The sequence below is a fragment of the Hippocampus guttulatus genome, chromosome 6, assembly GCF_054856545.1.
Source record: "Hippocampus guttulatus isolate MCC_2025c chromosome 6, RoL_Hgut_1.0, whole genome shotgun sequence".
Classification (NCBI taxonomy): domain Eukaryota; kingdom Metazoa; phylum Chordata; class Actinopteri; order Syngnathiformes; family Syngnathidae; genus Hippocampus; species Hippocampus guttulatus.
The window spans coordinates 14626364-14642607 of NC_141266.1; the positions used below are offsets into that span (position 1 = coordinate 14626364).

General features: G+C 41.6%; 1 long non-coding RNA gene across 2 annotated transcripts in view; it reads left to right on the top strand.

The window, feature by feature from the left end:
* The window catches only part of LOC147203658 (uncharacterized), a 60770-nt gene that overhangs the window by 24283 nt on the left and 20243 nt on the right, over positions 1 to 16244 (top strand). For both annotated transcript variants that reach the window (XR_015101166.1, XR_015101167.1), the window contains exons 9-10: positions 3718 to 3768; positions 3909 to 3955. This is a non-coding gene — a long non-coding RNA (uncharacterized LOC147203658). The remainder of the gene's footprint in view (positions 1 to 3717; positions 3769 to 3908; positions 3956 to 16244) is intronic.

A 16244-nucleotide genomic window follows, 5' to 3' on the forward strand; every position in this document is an offset into this window, starting at 1 on the left:
GAAGGAAATTAACTGCTCCTTGGAGCTGGATTATTTATGAATGTAAATACTGCTTCCTCTGCATGTCACTCATTTAAGAGTGCACTTCAATAAGAGGGGCTAATTAGTATTTATCACGTTTATGTTTTTAACTCTCCCCTCTCTTGCACTGCACTGCACTCTCTCTCTCTCTCTCTCTCTCTCTCTCTCTCTCTCGCTCTCACTCTCGCTCTCGCTCGCTCTCTCTCACACACAAAGTGTTTCTGGCCTTGCATTTGCCGAAATGCACAGATGAAATTCTGTGCCTGTGCCATTACTCCCTTTTTAATTAATGATGTGGTTTGATTTAATATTTAAATGAGCCTGCTTTGAAGTGTGGGAGAGGCGTTCTGCTTATCTTATTCTGCCGTTGAAGCCACGTGAGGCCAATCTGCTGTTTACACAAAAGTTTTATTGAAAAACTCTGAGGATTTAATTTAATGCAGGATGAAACCCAGATAAGAAACCTTATCACTTACCATTGATTCTTCTCGTATGTGAACATCACCTTATATTTTGGAACGAGTAACAGAAGTCGTTAGTCAAGGTGAGTCAAAAGCTATCTTCAATAATAATGAAAATGAGAAAAGAAGAGACAGCCAAGGGGAAAGCAGGAAAGAAACCTGTGATCCAAAGCATACCACATCATGTGTCATACACTGTGTAGGCAGTGTTATGGCACGTGTGTTAAAGGTTGCTTGCTTAGAAATTTACGTGAGAGCGAACTACACTTCAATTGTATACAACTAAACAGAAATCACTAATCAGTATAATTACGGTTTATCTCTATCAAAGTAAGATTGCAGCACTGTGCAGTTGTCACTTCAAGAGGAGTTCACACCACTTGCGGAAAAAAAAAAAGAAAAGATAAGAATTTAAAGCAGAGGTGGGCAAACTACGGCCCGCGGGCCGAATCCGGCCCCTTGGTCTTTTTAATCCGGCCCGCCGAAGGTTGGTCCACAATTAAGGTTCGATGTGAATGATTGCATTCATTTCAATTGGACTTGTATTGACAGGCATTTCACCGCCAGGTGGCGCATTGATTTGAAGTTGCAGAACACGGGGGGGTGGGGGGGGGGATCTTTTCGACCACCTAGGACCTCTGTATCGCTCTACTTCTACTGGTCTGATCACAACCCATCTGCAGCAATGCACAGGCTAAAAGAGGGCATCAACAACACTGTTGTCATTTAAAAAGGTATATTAATACCGTACTTTCATGCTTTTGTTCCGTTGATGTTTGATATGGACTGTCAACAAATGCTTTTTTTTTTTAATGTACCATAGCTCGTGCTGACCTGGCCCTTCTGTCAAATTTTAAAAGTCAATACGGCCCCCGAGCCAAAAAGTTTGCCCACCCCTGATTTAAAGGCACTCGGTGGAAATATCTTGTTCCTGACACATCATAGTTAGCATTAAAATGCTGCATAAGTTAGGCTGTGCCGCTGTCTGCTTTCTATGTCAGGGCACATCACAGAATGAAAATCACAAAAATCGCACGGAAATAATTATGTCATTTTTTTCACAAATGTACTTAGCTGAATGCAGAGTTGATGCAGTCGCTCATATACCAAGCCCGAACTTATTCTGTTATATGAAAGGCGGATAAATTGTAACTTCTGTCATTTCGAGGACGGTTGCCTGTCACTATACGTTGCCGGTGTAGATAGATGAACAAATAAATAGATTCGAGACAGGTGCAACTTGTGAGGGAACGCCCACTCTCCCAGCTTGGAGACTGAGAAAACAAAGCAAGCGAGACGGGATCATGACAGGTACTTAGAGCTCAATCTGCTGGCTTTTGCTTGGTCGTTACACCAGTTGGCACCAGTTCTTGAGGACTGGAACGATGCAAAGTTTAAATAAATAATTCTTTATTTATGTCCTCAGAGAAATGTCATGGGTGTTGCTGGCCGTTCATCAATAAAGTTTCACGGAAATTAGTTGGCTAAGATGTGTGTAATATTCAGAAAAATCAACAAACCAACTCATGGTAGTTGCATAAAAAGCAGCAATATGAGCCGCTAACTATTTCCCAGCAGAGGTACAAGTGGATTTAACTAACCGTGCATTGTTCTGGTCCTTTTCTATTCCTTTTGTAATCATTCATCAAGGCTGAAACCCTGATTCTGGCCGTTGTACAATAATTGTTTGCTCTGGCTGATTGAGCGTTTGCATAGCTTCCATATCACATGGCCAACACCAAACAAACAAAAAAAAAAGGTCAGGCTCACATCTGTGCTGCTAATGCCTCTCTGAAAGGGCAATTTATGGAGAGAGAATAATCAGACCCCAGCTGATTGGACATGTGATGGTTTCTGTCGTCTGTCTTTCTATCGACAACGCAAGCTGTTGGGGTGAGTGTACATTGCAATGCCAGTTTCTGTTTTAACGCCTGTCAGTAATTCACTTGTCTTTCTTTTCTCTCTCACGTAAGATTTGTCCTGGGGGTGAGGAGGGTTGGTTTGTTTGCATCTTGCAAGGATCAATTTATCTCTGGTCCCAAAATAAAGAAATTGCTGCATCCCTTGTTGCCTTGAGCTCAGAGAAATAAACAGTCAATATTTGCTCCCGGGGACCTGCATAAGGAAGCCACATAAATCACCCAGCATGCACCTGTCCAAAGAATCAGAGACAGAATCCTGTGTCATCGCGTTTAAGATCACGCTGAGGCCGAGGCTCTTCTTCATCTCCGAATCAATGTGCCAGGGGGCACTAAGAGTGATGTGTGTCGGGATACAAGATGAAAATTTCATTTTCATCTCCTCCCTTAGCGCTTCCAACAGCTTGTATACCAACGTTTTGTTACTGCTACTGTGAGAAAGTTGGCAAACTGCTGGCCTCATGCTGATGCTGCCAGTGCATAGGTCTTCCTCTCATATGCCCCTTTAAACTTAAATTATACTCGGCCGTCCATTTAGCACCCTCGGATGAAACCCAATCTTGTGGGAGGTACGATCAGGCTGCAATTACTCATCCTCCATTAAGCATTAAAATGTTCTTTAACACAACTGTCGGAAATGTTTCTGTCGTCTGTATCAACAGACAATTCAATGATATGCAAACATATGCAGATACGTTGCTAAATGGTGCGATCGTATTTGCACAACATTACAATGTCGGCGGCAGGCTCATAAAAAGGGCGAGGGGTCAAAGTGAGTCATTCTTTAGGTGCAATTTTGGACCAAACAGCAATTGTGTGCATTTCATTTTCGGCTGGGGAAAGTGTGAACATGGATGTGTCATGAGTTGGGCAGTTTGCGATGCCCTTTTCCAGACAAATACGCATGTGTCACCCGGTGTGAAAAAACCTGAAACTGTAACCATTAGGATTCTGTGGACCCTGGAGTCCAGTTCTGGAAGAGTGATGGCAAAGATGAAATGCTACCTTAATTGGTCAAATGAAGTACGTTTGGATCTGCTCATCTGGTCGCTGTTTAGTTCCCCCTAGTTGACTTTAAATTAACAGGTACAAACATCAATGTGCAACAATTTCACATTTATTGGTAACGTACCATTGTGTTTTGTAGTAAAAGTTCCCAACCCTGAAGCGGTAGACCAGTAATGGGTCTCAAAACACGGGAAAATACAAACGACATATGGGAACCCGTTATAAGGCCATAATAGCTCACTTGCTTTTTTATTTACATTGTTAACGTTCTCGAACATTTCACAAAGACATATTTTTTGTAATTACAGGTCCGGAAATTGTCAATTCACATACTTTGAGGTCAAAGCCATCCTAAGGAGGTAAGGTGAATTATTAATGCTTGTGCTCATTGGGACAGCAGAAAAACATTGTGTTGCTGTCATTGGATATAATATGATGGAATTGCTTTAATTTTTAGTTTGGTGGGGTTTTTTGTAAATACTTTTGACCTTGTTCGTAGTGTGTTTGGACCTCGGGGCTCCAGCGGTTAAGGTGAACCCTCATCAGGTGAGTGACTGTTGACTTATTTCCAAAAACAATCTAGACAATCACCAGCATCTTTGTGATTTACGTCTTCTATTCCTTTCGACTTTTCCTGTCCGGGGTCGCAACAGTGGGTCAACCTTTTCCATCTAAGCCTATTTTCTGCATCCTCCTCTCTAATATTAACTGCACTCATGTCTTCCCTCACCACATCTACTGTTCTAACCTTCTTTTAAGTCTTCCTCTAGCTCGTTTCCATGCCAGCCCCATGCACATTGTCCTTTTTCCAGCTCAGTGGTCTCTCGAAAATTGCGATTCACAACCTGGTCACTCTTAAAGAGAACCTCGACATCTTCATTTCCACCACCTCCACCTCTGCATCCTGTTTTTCGCTGGAAGCCGTACATCATGGCCAGCCTCAGCACTGTCTTACAAATCTTACCCTTCATTCGAGCAGAGGCCTTTTTGTCTGAAAACTTCCTTGCACCAGTTCCAGCCTAATTAGACCACTTTTATTTTCTCACCTCTTTTATTTCAGGGCCTCCGCCCTTCCTACCTCTTCGCAATGTAGCCTGACTTTTCCCCTACCACACCTCATTCACACATATTCCATTTTACTTCTATTAATCTCAACTCCCCTTTTTTCCAGCCAATGCCTCCACCTTTCCAAATGTTTCTCCACCTGCTCCCTGCTTTCAATTCAGACCACAGTACCATCTGTGAACATTCGAAATTCCAGTCAAACCTCATCTGTCATCACGTCCATCACTCTTGCAAAGAGCAGGGGGACTTAGAGCTGATCTCTGATGCAATCCCACCTCCACCTTAAACTCCCCAACTCTCACGCCTTTCCTTTTCTTGATCGCCACCCGCTTCTTCCTTGACAATTGCACAATGTTTTTGTGGTTCGGTACACCAAAGATTGAATAAAATACAGTCCAGTGCAGTCTACAGAGAGCCTCAAAACCTCATGCAGAGTTCCGTTTTTCCGTTGCAGCGCGGTGGTCCCCTTTAATTGATTTCAGACGTGTTGGACAGTGTGTGGCGCGCCTTTGAGACATGGCATATTTTCTTAGTTGGAAGAAGCTGTTGTAATTATCTTCCAAACTAATTCTCGATTTGTATGTGTACACATAACTTAAAAGTGACAGGAAGCAAATTTTTTTAAAAAAATCATCATATCTTGGAGGTGCATTAAGTACATCATTAAAGATTTTTCTATTAGAACAGTGAAGTGAAACTGCAGACACATGCGAGTGCCAAACATGAGTAATAACTTTGACTCCATTGTTTTGTTTTGTATTCATGAAATTGTTTTATTAGTGTGAAATTCATCAGCGTGGGATATAAGGAGAATGCTGTCAGAAAGACAATGAAGATTCATAGTGGATAATGACTTTTTTGTTCTGTTTTGTGTGTCTGGTTGCTCGGTCTGTCTCTCTTGCGCGCACACACACACCCACACCCATCCACACACGCACACACTCCTCTGAAGTCCCGAACACTTTCCTCATGATCTGCACCACTATTTCCTTATACGACTCTCTGAAGTCTAATTATCAGTGACAGATGTCATTGGACGTTTAAATAAATGACAGGACTTCAAGAACCTTTCCTCTTTCACCTTGGAAAGCGCTGCAGGTCAATACATAAGCCTCTAATAGTTTGTGAGTTAAGAGCTAAGAGGAGAAAATCATTGCTGGCCTTGGAAGTGATAAATAGGCAGGAGGATGACGATGAGGTGAAGGAATCTTCATGTTTCGTGGCACTAAATTAATTTGAGAAAGTCTCTAACAATGGTAACAGAAAATGTTTTATATTTTCATATTTTAGTTTTTATCCTGTTGAAGCTGTCACATCCCATTTTTATTTTAATCTCATTTTTGAAAATGTTATTGGCTGTAATGCAGAATTTATGGCGAGGGAAATAAAATTAAATACCCTGCAGCACTGAATTCAAACATTTTTGTGTATTTCATTCATTTATTTATTTTGGTTCGCAGTCCTTGTGGATTATAAGGACTGCCAAGCAATACACTGAACTGATGAATAGGGTTATAAAATTAGACAAAATATCCATTTGTATTGAATAACAAAACAATCGCAAAAGTCAGTAATAGGTACTTATGGACAGCGGAATAAAATAGATGACATGAAATCTCGGAGATTTTCTCGGACAAAGTTAAAGAAATGACTCGGCACACAGGAAAATTGTCTTCAATATCGGCGGAAGCGGATCTCTGAGAGCGAACGACGGTTAGTTGCTCCGCGATCACACTTCCCTCCCTCTCCGCCGGTTCGAACTTTTATTGCAAAATACAAGAAAGACACTGCCCCCGAGATTTGCACCCCGCGCCCCCTGGTAATGATCTGATTTACCCGAATACACAAGTCACAGACTTTGCTGATGATGTCCACCTGGGCGCGACAGCTGTTCCCAAACTGTCTTTTGGTATTCAACGACTCTTTGTTCCCAATTTGTTTATTCCCACTCTGTGATTGAATTTAGCCTTCGCCCCCCTTGCTTTAACGTGATTACAAAAGAAAAGGCCCTCCGCCCAAACGGCCGACACCTCTGCGCTGAGTATGTCTAGACATGCCCAAATTAACCGAAACTTTAAACATGATACAATTTTGTTCGTAGATTTCTCTATCAAATCTATTGTATAAAACAACCTATTCACTATTTCCCTAGTTTGGGGTATGATGAAAACATGGACGGCCTCTCGTGGTTAGATGAGGGTGAGAATGAGAACGCCAAGTTAATGGGAAGGAATGTGAATTAAAGACGATGAGCTGAAAAGCCGACATCTACACATAAGGTGCACGGGATTACAAGCTGCATCGTCGTTTTTTGAGAAAATGTAAGAATTTTTAGTGTCCCATTGTCACGTAGCGAGGTGGTGGTGGACCTCAAAAAGCAGGCAGGAGGGAGGAGCAGGGTGAACTTGACGAATTGTATTTAATAAAACACAGAGAAAACTGAATCCAAAACAAAGTGCTAACAACCAAAACGAATCCAAAGTATCAAGCAAAAACTATCACAAACCGAAACATGACCGGAACAAACATGACAGCAGCAAACAAACAAACAATGACCCGACAATGAGTAGTCGGGAGGGAGTCCTTTTATACTACTAATAACATAATGACAAACAGGTGTGCAGCTGCAGGGGGAGCCCTACAGTGCCACCTGTTGGTCACAAACAAAATCATTATACCCATTATGGTCCGAAAAATACGGTAACCGTTGCTATTTCCCAAACGTTTGGGAAGGGTTTTTTTTTTTTTTCATTTCAAAGTCTTTGAATGGGCAAGTTTGAATCAGTAATTAGTCTCGTTCAATAGAAGATGTTGATTCATTGCTGCATTCTTAGTAGTTTCTTTATTTCAGTATGACTCCCTGGACACGAGGCGTGTTTGAAAAGCTGCTTTTACATTAGCCATTCAAAGAACCAAACAAGCAGAATAATAGACATCTTTGGAAAACCCAAATCTTTTTGAAGTACACAGTAGAGTGAAACCAAGATGGGATAGCGAGTGATCGAAGTCTATTTCACAAAGCTCCGCTCTTCAGTTTCTCTTCCTCTGTGCTGCTCTGCGATACCAATTCTAATTTATTCACGTGGCGCCGCTTTTGAAGCATGGCAGAATTAGGAAGACTGGAAGCTGTGAGTCGCATTTATCAGCCGAAGGAGTTAACAACATGCCGGGTGGGATGATAAGAGTGGCTTGCTTCGGCTGCAGAAGTGGGAATATGACGTTAATCTAAACGCAGCAGGGAGTAGCGGTTCATCTCAGTGTATGATAGTGTGAGAAGCAGGCGCAATATTCCATTCAAAGCACCGTGGTTTTCCTGCTTAGATCTGAAAGTCTGGAATGAACTTTGTCGCCTCTGATGGGCCCCGTTGGGCTTTGCTGCTTTTTCCCTTGATAAGGCATGCAAAATCTGCTTCTGAATTGAAAGAAGCTGGCATACAATAAAACGGTCACTCTGCAAGAATCTGCCATTACAATTCCTTGCTAAACATTGTGCAGCCTGTCAGTGTCAGTGATAGTTTTGTTTTGTTTTGTTTTGTTTTTTATTGCGTTCCAATGAAGTGTGATCGCAAGTTATGGCCAAATTAGTCGGTTTGGTGTTTCAACATGTTTCCTGTTCTCTGCAGTAAGCAGTGTGCTGTGTGTATGGGACTAAGGAAGCCCAGTGCAGGGTAGAAATGCAGTTCAATTTACATAAAAGCCCATGCTTGTAATTATATTTCATAAACATTCAAGTTATGGACCAAGTTCCATTTTCTCACATTTTTGATTATTCCCTTCATTCCTATCAATTGACATTCATTATCTAAGTAGAACGTTGTCAACATTTGCAACCTTATGATACCAATTGGATTGCGTGTAATCATGGTAAACAACGATCAATATTCTTGCTTTTGTAACGGATCTGGGCTCCTTGTAACATAAACGGCATGAGCTAAATAAGATTGACAGAAGGGCAGTGGTCATGCTATGTTGACATGGTGTGCATGAGGCTGAACAGACTTGACGTTGGCTGTCATGTGGCGTGTGAAAGCAGACACTAAGTGGCATGAAGATGAAGTGTTCTTTCTGTAGTTATTCATGTATTTCGCTTTTGTTACTGACACTCTGAACAGGACTAGGCCACACAGCTGTCAACACAATGAGGTCCAGTTTGGAACCACACTAAAACAGTCACTGGTCAATTATTCCTTTTTTTGTTTTCTAGCATTTTGATATGTTCAAATACAATGCGGACACCCAAAAACTTTACTCCAATTAGTAGAAAGCAGGCTTGTGATAAACAAATCATGCAGAATTTATCATGTGCTTTATAATTACAGCAACCACATAAACAAATTGTGACTTTTAGTGTGAGTAGATGTTTCCAAGGAATCATGCAAGCAAGCATTTGGACACAAATTGCATTGAAGTCAAATGACAAATTGAAATGTAGGGAGTGCAAGTGAGCTGAAAGCGATCTGTGTTTTTGAGTATGTGTGCTTAACAATGAGGACTGGACCTCAGCTATTTGCAGAGGTGGACTATTTGAGCTTGAACGTGAATAGAACATTCCAGAGAATAATGGATGCTCCACTAAAGGGGATTGGTTGACTATATTAATGGTTTAACCCTTAATAAAATGGGACGGTACCCTCAACCCTTTCAGGGACAGCTGTTACTACAGTGGACAGCTTACCGTGTTATCAGGTGACAGGGTGAATGAAAGGATTAAAAATACAGGCTCGTAAACACCCAACAGCAGAGCGCGCTCTTCACTCTTGGGTCCATCTTTTGTTCTTGTTTTTCCTGATGCTATCGTGTCTAAAATTCAGTGCTTGCCCTTTAAGATAACATGACAGCAAAGTCATGATGACTAACTGTTTAGAATTTTTGGGGGCCAAAGGTAACAACAAAGGTAAGGTTCCCCCACCCAAAAAAATCTGCGAAAAGGTAAATTCGCAGACGCCCTATCACAATTATTCAGGAGCACCGCTGTGTATGCAAATGCCATCATGAATATTGAGTAGCAAAGTAACCGAAGAGTGTTTAAACAGTGACATGGAGACATAATCGCAATTTAAATATTGATTTCTCTGATCATTTCCGATGCATACTCCAACAGCCGGCACAATTGACGTTTAAAAAAAAAAAAAATTTTATGGATGCTTGTATACGTTGAGAGCAAAACAAGCTGCTGTCAAGTCTGTTGATTGAGGTTTTTGCTTCTGTCTTCCACTGGGAAAATGGAAAGACTGAACACCTCAAATAAGCCATTTAGATATGTGTCCTTTTAATCTTGGTTCCAAACAATAATACAGTGCAGTAAGAGGTAGAACAAATTGTTCTCTGCTTTTTAATATATATATTTTTTGTTATGATAGATGCACCTGTCACAACAAGGCGGAACTAAATAACGCAAGCACTTTGGCAAAATTACGCCTTTGCAAATTCACACTTGCTGCACATTTGTCTGATCCATGGCTGTGCTTATGTTATTGTTTGGTATGTGTGCATTGATTGACGCCACCCCCCCCCCCCTTGCCCACCCTCCCAATAAATTTTCTTTACGTTGCTTTGAATAAAGAATAAAGCCACATTTTATGACTCAGAGAAAACCTTTGTGTTCTTTGTCGAGCTACATACAGCGCTCATACTATATAGTGCAATTAGTTTGCAGAGAGTTTCCAGTTTTCTGCCATCAGCTACACGTGTGTGGTGGACTCACTAACCTAGACGGGGTGTAGCGTACCTGACTGTGGTTAGGTGTATGTTGCCAGACAGGGGTCAGTAAGAGGCCTGGTTTTGGACAGAGGTGGAACAGGCTCCCATCCACTCCTTTGCATAGGCCACAAGAGTTGGCCACCAGGAGCATTGCTGAAGGAAGGCGATTATGCAGAAGGCCATTGAATGGTGGATGAACCGGGAGGAGAGGTTCAACTGCAAAATAAGGGATGGTCACAATGGATGGAAGCAACGGATGTTGCTGGGCGCAAACAGATGGTCAAGTGCGCAGTTACTTGGACACGGTTGACGATTAGCCCTCGTTGATGTATTTGCTTTCTTTTACCAAGTCAGCATGGCTGCCACCTGGCTCGTAAGATGGATTCAGACTCTGCCAGAAACCTTCAACCTCCAGGGGAGAACGTTGGGCTTTGTGTTTAGAGATACTGGACATGTTATAGTGAAATCAAAATGGGAGAAGTAGAGATCCCCACCTGCTCGTTGTCATGTTTCGGTTTGTGACCAACAGGTGGCACTGTGGGGCTTTACCCTGCAGCTGCATACCTGTTGGTCGTTAGATAATTAGCGGCTTTAAAAGGACTCCCTGCCCGAACACTCAGTATCGGGTCATTGTTGCTGTTTGCTTGCAACTGGCATGTTTGTTTCTGTCATGGTTCTGTTCCTGTTAGTTTTTTGCCACAGTCATGGTTTTGTTTTGCTACTTTGGATTAGTTTTGGTTGTTAGCACTTGAATAAAACAGAGAAAACTGGATTCAGTTTTCTCTGTTTTATTAAATATAGTTCGTCAAGTTCACCCTGCTCCTCCCTCCTGCCTGCTTTTTGGGGTCCACCACCACCTCGCAATGTGACACTCCTAGTAGACGTTCCTGAGATCAAACTTTGAGAGGATCAGAGTACCTTGAAGAGATGTGGTGTTGATTAATAGCAAAGGCCATTTCTTCTGTTACAGTGTTTTTATTGAGGCCCGGTCATCGATACAGGGCCATTAGGAGCTATTCCTCTTGTCCAAGAAGAAATTGGATACTGACGGTGAAGATGATGAGCAAATTATACCAGAGGCAAATGATATTCATTGATATATTGTGCCATGTCTCCTCATTCGCGCAATGAAAATTGATGAACCTGGCGATATGGAAGCAGGGCACCGGGGAACGGATCTTTGTCACAGTCGTACGAATGGTGTACGGGTAACTAACATCTGTGTCTTCTCTTTGCTAAATGTTTCCAGGAGATGATGATATTGTAAGGTGGATCCTGAGTTGTCAGAGTTGTGATCTAGTATACAAGCTTAGGAACTAAATGGCAGTATGTCCTCCGGTCAAATACGTTGCCAAACGTTCAGTCATAGATTGTGTTTTGTACAGTAGAGTGTCCCAAATACATGGTTGTGTGGAGCACATTGTGTAGTTGGACACTGGTCGCATTCTGTGGAAGAGTTGTCCCTATGTGTCTCCTTGATGACCCGCAGTGGGTCTTCTGAATCCATCTTCAGACAGTTTGTACTGTTAAACACGTGGCATTTCAAAAGCTAAATGGATTCCAAAAAGCAGACGCAGGTAAAAAGAAGGGGCTGTAAAACTATTTTATCGACACCAATGTCTAGCAGGTATTTACAAGAAGGCAAATTAATGCCGTTGATGAGTGTGGAAAGTAGGTGGCTGGTACATTTTTTCCATGGTGTGCGAGATGGATTGGTGTCAGAAAAACAAACAAACAAACAATGGAATTAACAAAGCATTAGACGGAACAAAGTGTAAAAATGTGCTGCAAATTTAAACCAAAAAAAAAAGGGAAACTACAAAAAAAAAAAAATGATTGATTATTTGGTTTGGAAACACAATCAGAATCATCTTTATTGACCAAGTATGTAAAACACACAAGAAATTTGTCTTCGGTAGTACAGGCTAGCCTAGTATCATCAATAACAAGCAATGTGAAAGGCAGCAGCGCATAAAAGTTAGATCTTTTTTTGAGGCAGTGAAGCTGATATTTCTTTGTATTGGGAGGGGAAAAAACATTAGCATTTACCCTCAAAGCTGAACCAGTGCTCAGATTTTGCTCTCATCGACTGTACAGTATATCGGCCATGGGCCATTCACATGAATATCAACTTCAACGGCCGTTCAAGCAAATTTGTGATTACGTTTTTCTGCCATTAATTTTAGATGGTAAATAATACTTTGCATCTTCCAAACCTCCAATGTGGAAACAATGACTGTCTTGCCAATTAAGAAAAAGCGTTTAACCTCTTTAAGGTGCAATGCGCAAGCCAACTGTTCAGAAAAAAAAATGCATGCTGATTGTTGTACACAATTTATGGCATGTTTGGGATTTATGTTTGGTTGTCCATCTGTTTGCTAGTTAGCAAGCGGCTACTTGCTGGGTCATGGAGGTTGACTAACAGAAGGCTGGTGTCATCGTGATTCTGGAAAATGGATGGTTCCATTGTTCCATCATTCAAGCGACAAAGTTAAAGGTGATTTCCAACCTTTGCACAGTTCTGCGGAAGACAAAAAAAAGAACAAGAAACAGACAATTTTGTGACAAACCAGGAATTATAATAATTTTTGGAGACAAAAGATTCCAGCTTTCTGTTTTCTATAAAGCTTGCCCCATCAGCAACATTGGTGAGCTGGAGCCTTTTGTATCTGACCGTGTGAGAGGTGGGTTACCCTCTGGACTGGTCACCAGTTAATCACATCAAGACAAACAAACCATCAGACCTATGGGCAATTTTGAGTTTGCACTGAACTCAACATGCATGTTTTTGGAATGCTGGAGGAAGCCCATTTTGGCAAATTTAATAACCGTGCAGGCAAATCATAAATTTAATGATGAGGGCCTTAAGCTATTTGCATCCCGCCTCAAGAAACCCATTTCTTTGTATTCATATTTGTCACACCAGTCTATAAAAGTTCCCCATTGTTTCGAGTAAAATTCAAAACAACAAAACCCTGCTTCAACTCAGACATACAACTTTGTAAGTGTTGACAGAATTGCAACTCTGAGGACGGCACGAAAAAGACAGAAAAAGTGCTCAGAAATGAAGCAAACACATTATTGTTTTTCTGTTTGGACTGAATTCTCATTTGCATCACCTTGTCAAACAGAGTGTGATTCAATTCATGCTATCGGTGCAACATTATGCTCCCATTTGGAAGGAAACTGAATTGGGTTACTTGAGGGTGTCATCTTTCCTCTTGCAGCCTGGATGGATGGATGGATGGATGGATGGATGGATGGATGGATAGATGGATAGATAGATAGATAGATAGATAGATAGATAGATAGATAGATAGATAGATAGCGTGTGGTCCAGGAACACACAAAGGTGATTTCTATAAACGATTGCAATTTTACTGTTATATTACATAATGTGACTTAATACACGGATATATGTTATTCATATAAACGATGATTTCAATTGAGAACGGACCATGTAATTGCTCCCAGTGAACCCGATTGCAATCTTTCCACTGACTGAAGCATTATTTCATTGTCCAAAACGTATGATTCATTATTCAGTGTTCTATTGGATTTTATCGACAGCGTGACATTTTCAGTGTAACTGTATTTCAGAATGTTGTAATTATATTCTGCAGCTTTAGAAGTGATGGCTCGCTCTCTAAAAATGTGTAAATGAAAATGATATTGAAAGGGTTTGTTTGTTAACTTGGTGCATTTCTTTGGCAGAGAATAGATGGATGACTGGGCAGAAAATTTATTTCGAGCCTTGCTTAGGCTTTAATGCTCGTGTAAACCTTCGGAGAAGGGCTGTGGATATACAGTACATATACGTTTATTTAATGGAGACCTTTTTATTTTCAATTCAATTGTATTCATCAAGGAGCGTCAAGGTAGTGAATGTGACCTCCAAGCACAGGTTCTGCGGTCGAATGAATTTGGCATGTTCTCACTATGTCCTTGGGTGCTCTGGTTTCTGCCAATGTTCCAAAACATGCAGCTTAACTGAAGACTCTAAATTGACCCTATAGTCTCTATTTTCGTGACGAGCACAAATCTAGCACTTGGCATGACTTGTCAGGTATTCAGACTGTACTCTATTCTCACATTCAGGCAGTTGTTGCACAGCTCAGAGGATAGTGCTTCACACTGCAGCATGATAATGCTGGTAAACGTACTGCAAAAAAAATGATACAGGTATTCAGACATGTCACTTACAATGCATACCAGGTATTGTATTTAATTATTGCTTGAGAGCCAGAGAATCCGTGAACAGTTCTGACCCTTTACGAGTCTGTGATGTTAAATTACAACAGTAGAATTACATTTATGGAAGAGGACAAACTATTTTTAGCGTAATGCATCGTATCTTGGTTTGTTTGATGCAGTATTAATATGCCAACATTAAATATGGATAGGGCAGCCCAGTGGTCCATTGGTTAGCGCGTCGACCTCACAGTGCAGAGGTCGTGGGTTCGATCCCGGTGGAGTTTGCATGTTCTCCCTGGGCCTGTGTGGGTTTTCTCTGGGTACTCCGGTTTCCTCCCACATTCCAAAAACATGCATGACAGGCTGATTGAACACTCTAAATTGTCCCTGGGCGTGAGTGTGAGCGCGGATGGTGGTTCGTCTCTCTGTGCTCTGCGATTGGCTGGCAACCGGTTCAGGGTGTCCCCTGCCTACTGCCCGAAGACGGCTGGGATAGGCTTCAGCACCCCCCCCCCGCGACCCTTGTGAGGATAATGCGGATCGGAAAATGGTGAATGGATAAATATGGATATTGTTGCTGTTTTGTCAATCTATAATCTCATCGGAGTACTGTCAACATTGCATATTATGTACATCAAAAAGCATATTTTTGCAGTTAAATGTTAGGACAAAACTTTGTGTTGGGGGTTATTTTTCAATCCGAAAAATGACCGGAACAAATGGAGGAGGCTCGTCGCCCAATGTTCCAAATAGGAGCGGGCGGAACTAACTAACTAACTAACTTGTTTTTCAATCCAAAGCCATATGTTGGATTTGATGGGGCATTAGCATAGCTGTAAAATTGGCATTGCATTTCCAGGAGATGGATTGTCATGTACATGTAGTAGATGCAGTAGATTTAAGTCCACCACCCTCAATATTCAAAAATAAGTTTTGCCAATGTACACACTCCCATGCAGACTTGAGAGTGGTGTCACTTTTTTAAGAAAGTAAGCGTGCGAGGCTCTAAAATTGCTCACACACCATTTTTGTATCATCTCGCGCCAATTTTCTTGTCCAATCCGTCCTTTTGCTCACTCAATTGAGCTCAATTGAGGCAGTGCAAAACAATTCCTCCTTAGCTCCATGCATTTTTAAAGAACTGGTGGAATGTACGTTCGGATCCCATTTCCAGTGGCTCTAACCGCATTGAAACGAAAGTGCTGACAGTGGTGATTTGCGTCAAATCACAGCAACTCTGAATTGTGGTTCATTACAAAGCCCAGGGAAGAACATTAGCAACATTTATATTTTTCAACTTCTCCCCAGTTGCCCTTTAAATGTGTGTTCTTGCCATTGTTCCACTTCTTGGAAGGTCTATTTCTAACTCAGCAAATAGGAAAGTAAGAGCATCTCATTCAAATACATAATACAGTATGTGAGGTTCACAACTTTACATTGACACAAGCCGGTGCATTTTTTTGGGAGCACAGTAGCCCAAGGAGAAGGCTGTTTGTGGGCTATGCTGAATATTTTAGCACCCGTGCATATTGTTCTTGCACCAAATTTGTTGTTCATCTTAAAATGCCCGTGGCGGCTTCATCTTTCAAATTGCTTCCCCCGTCGTGACGACCGGCTTCACTACAATCATTTACATATGGCAATCGCTGCATTATTAAAGCCATGCCAGACGCGAAGCCACAGGAACATGCACTTCCCTTTTCGCACACTACTGTTCGAAGACGACGGGCTTAGGGCTACTCTGCTTACTCACTTGGCAGAGAAAGCACTCAAACCTTCATTCTACACAGCACTACATGGCACAAACAAGTTTATAGCATGACAAAGTCTGCAGTGTAACTTAGACAGGGCCTCTGCTTATTCCATCCAAATAGTG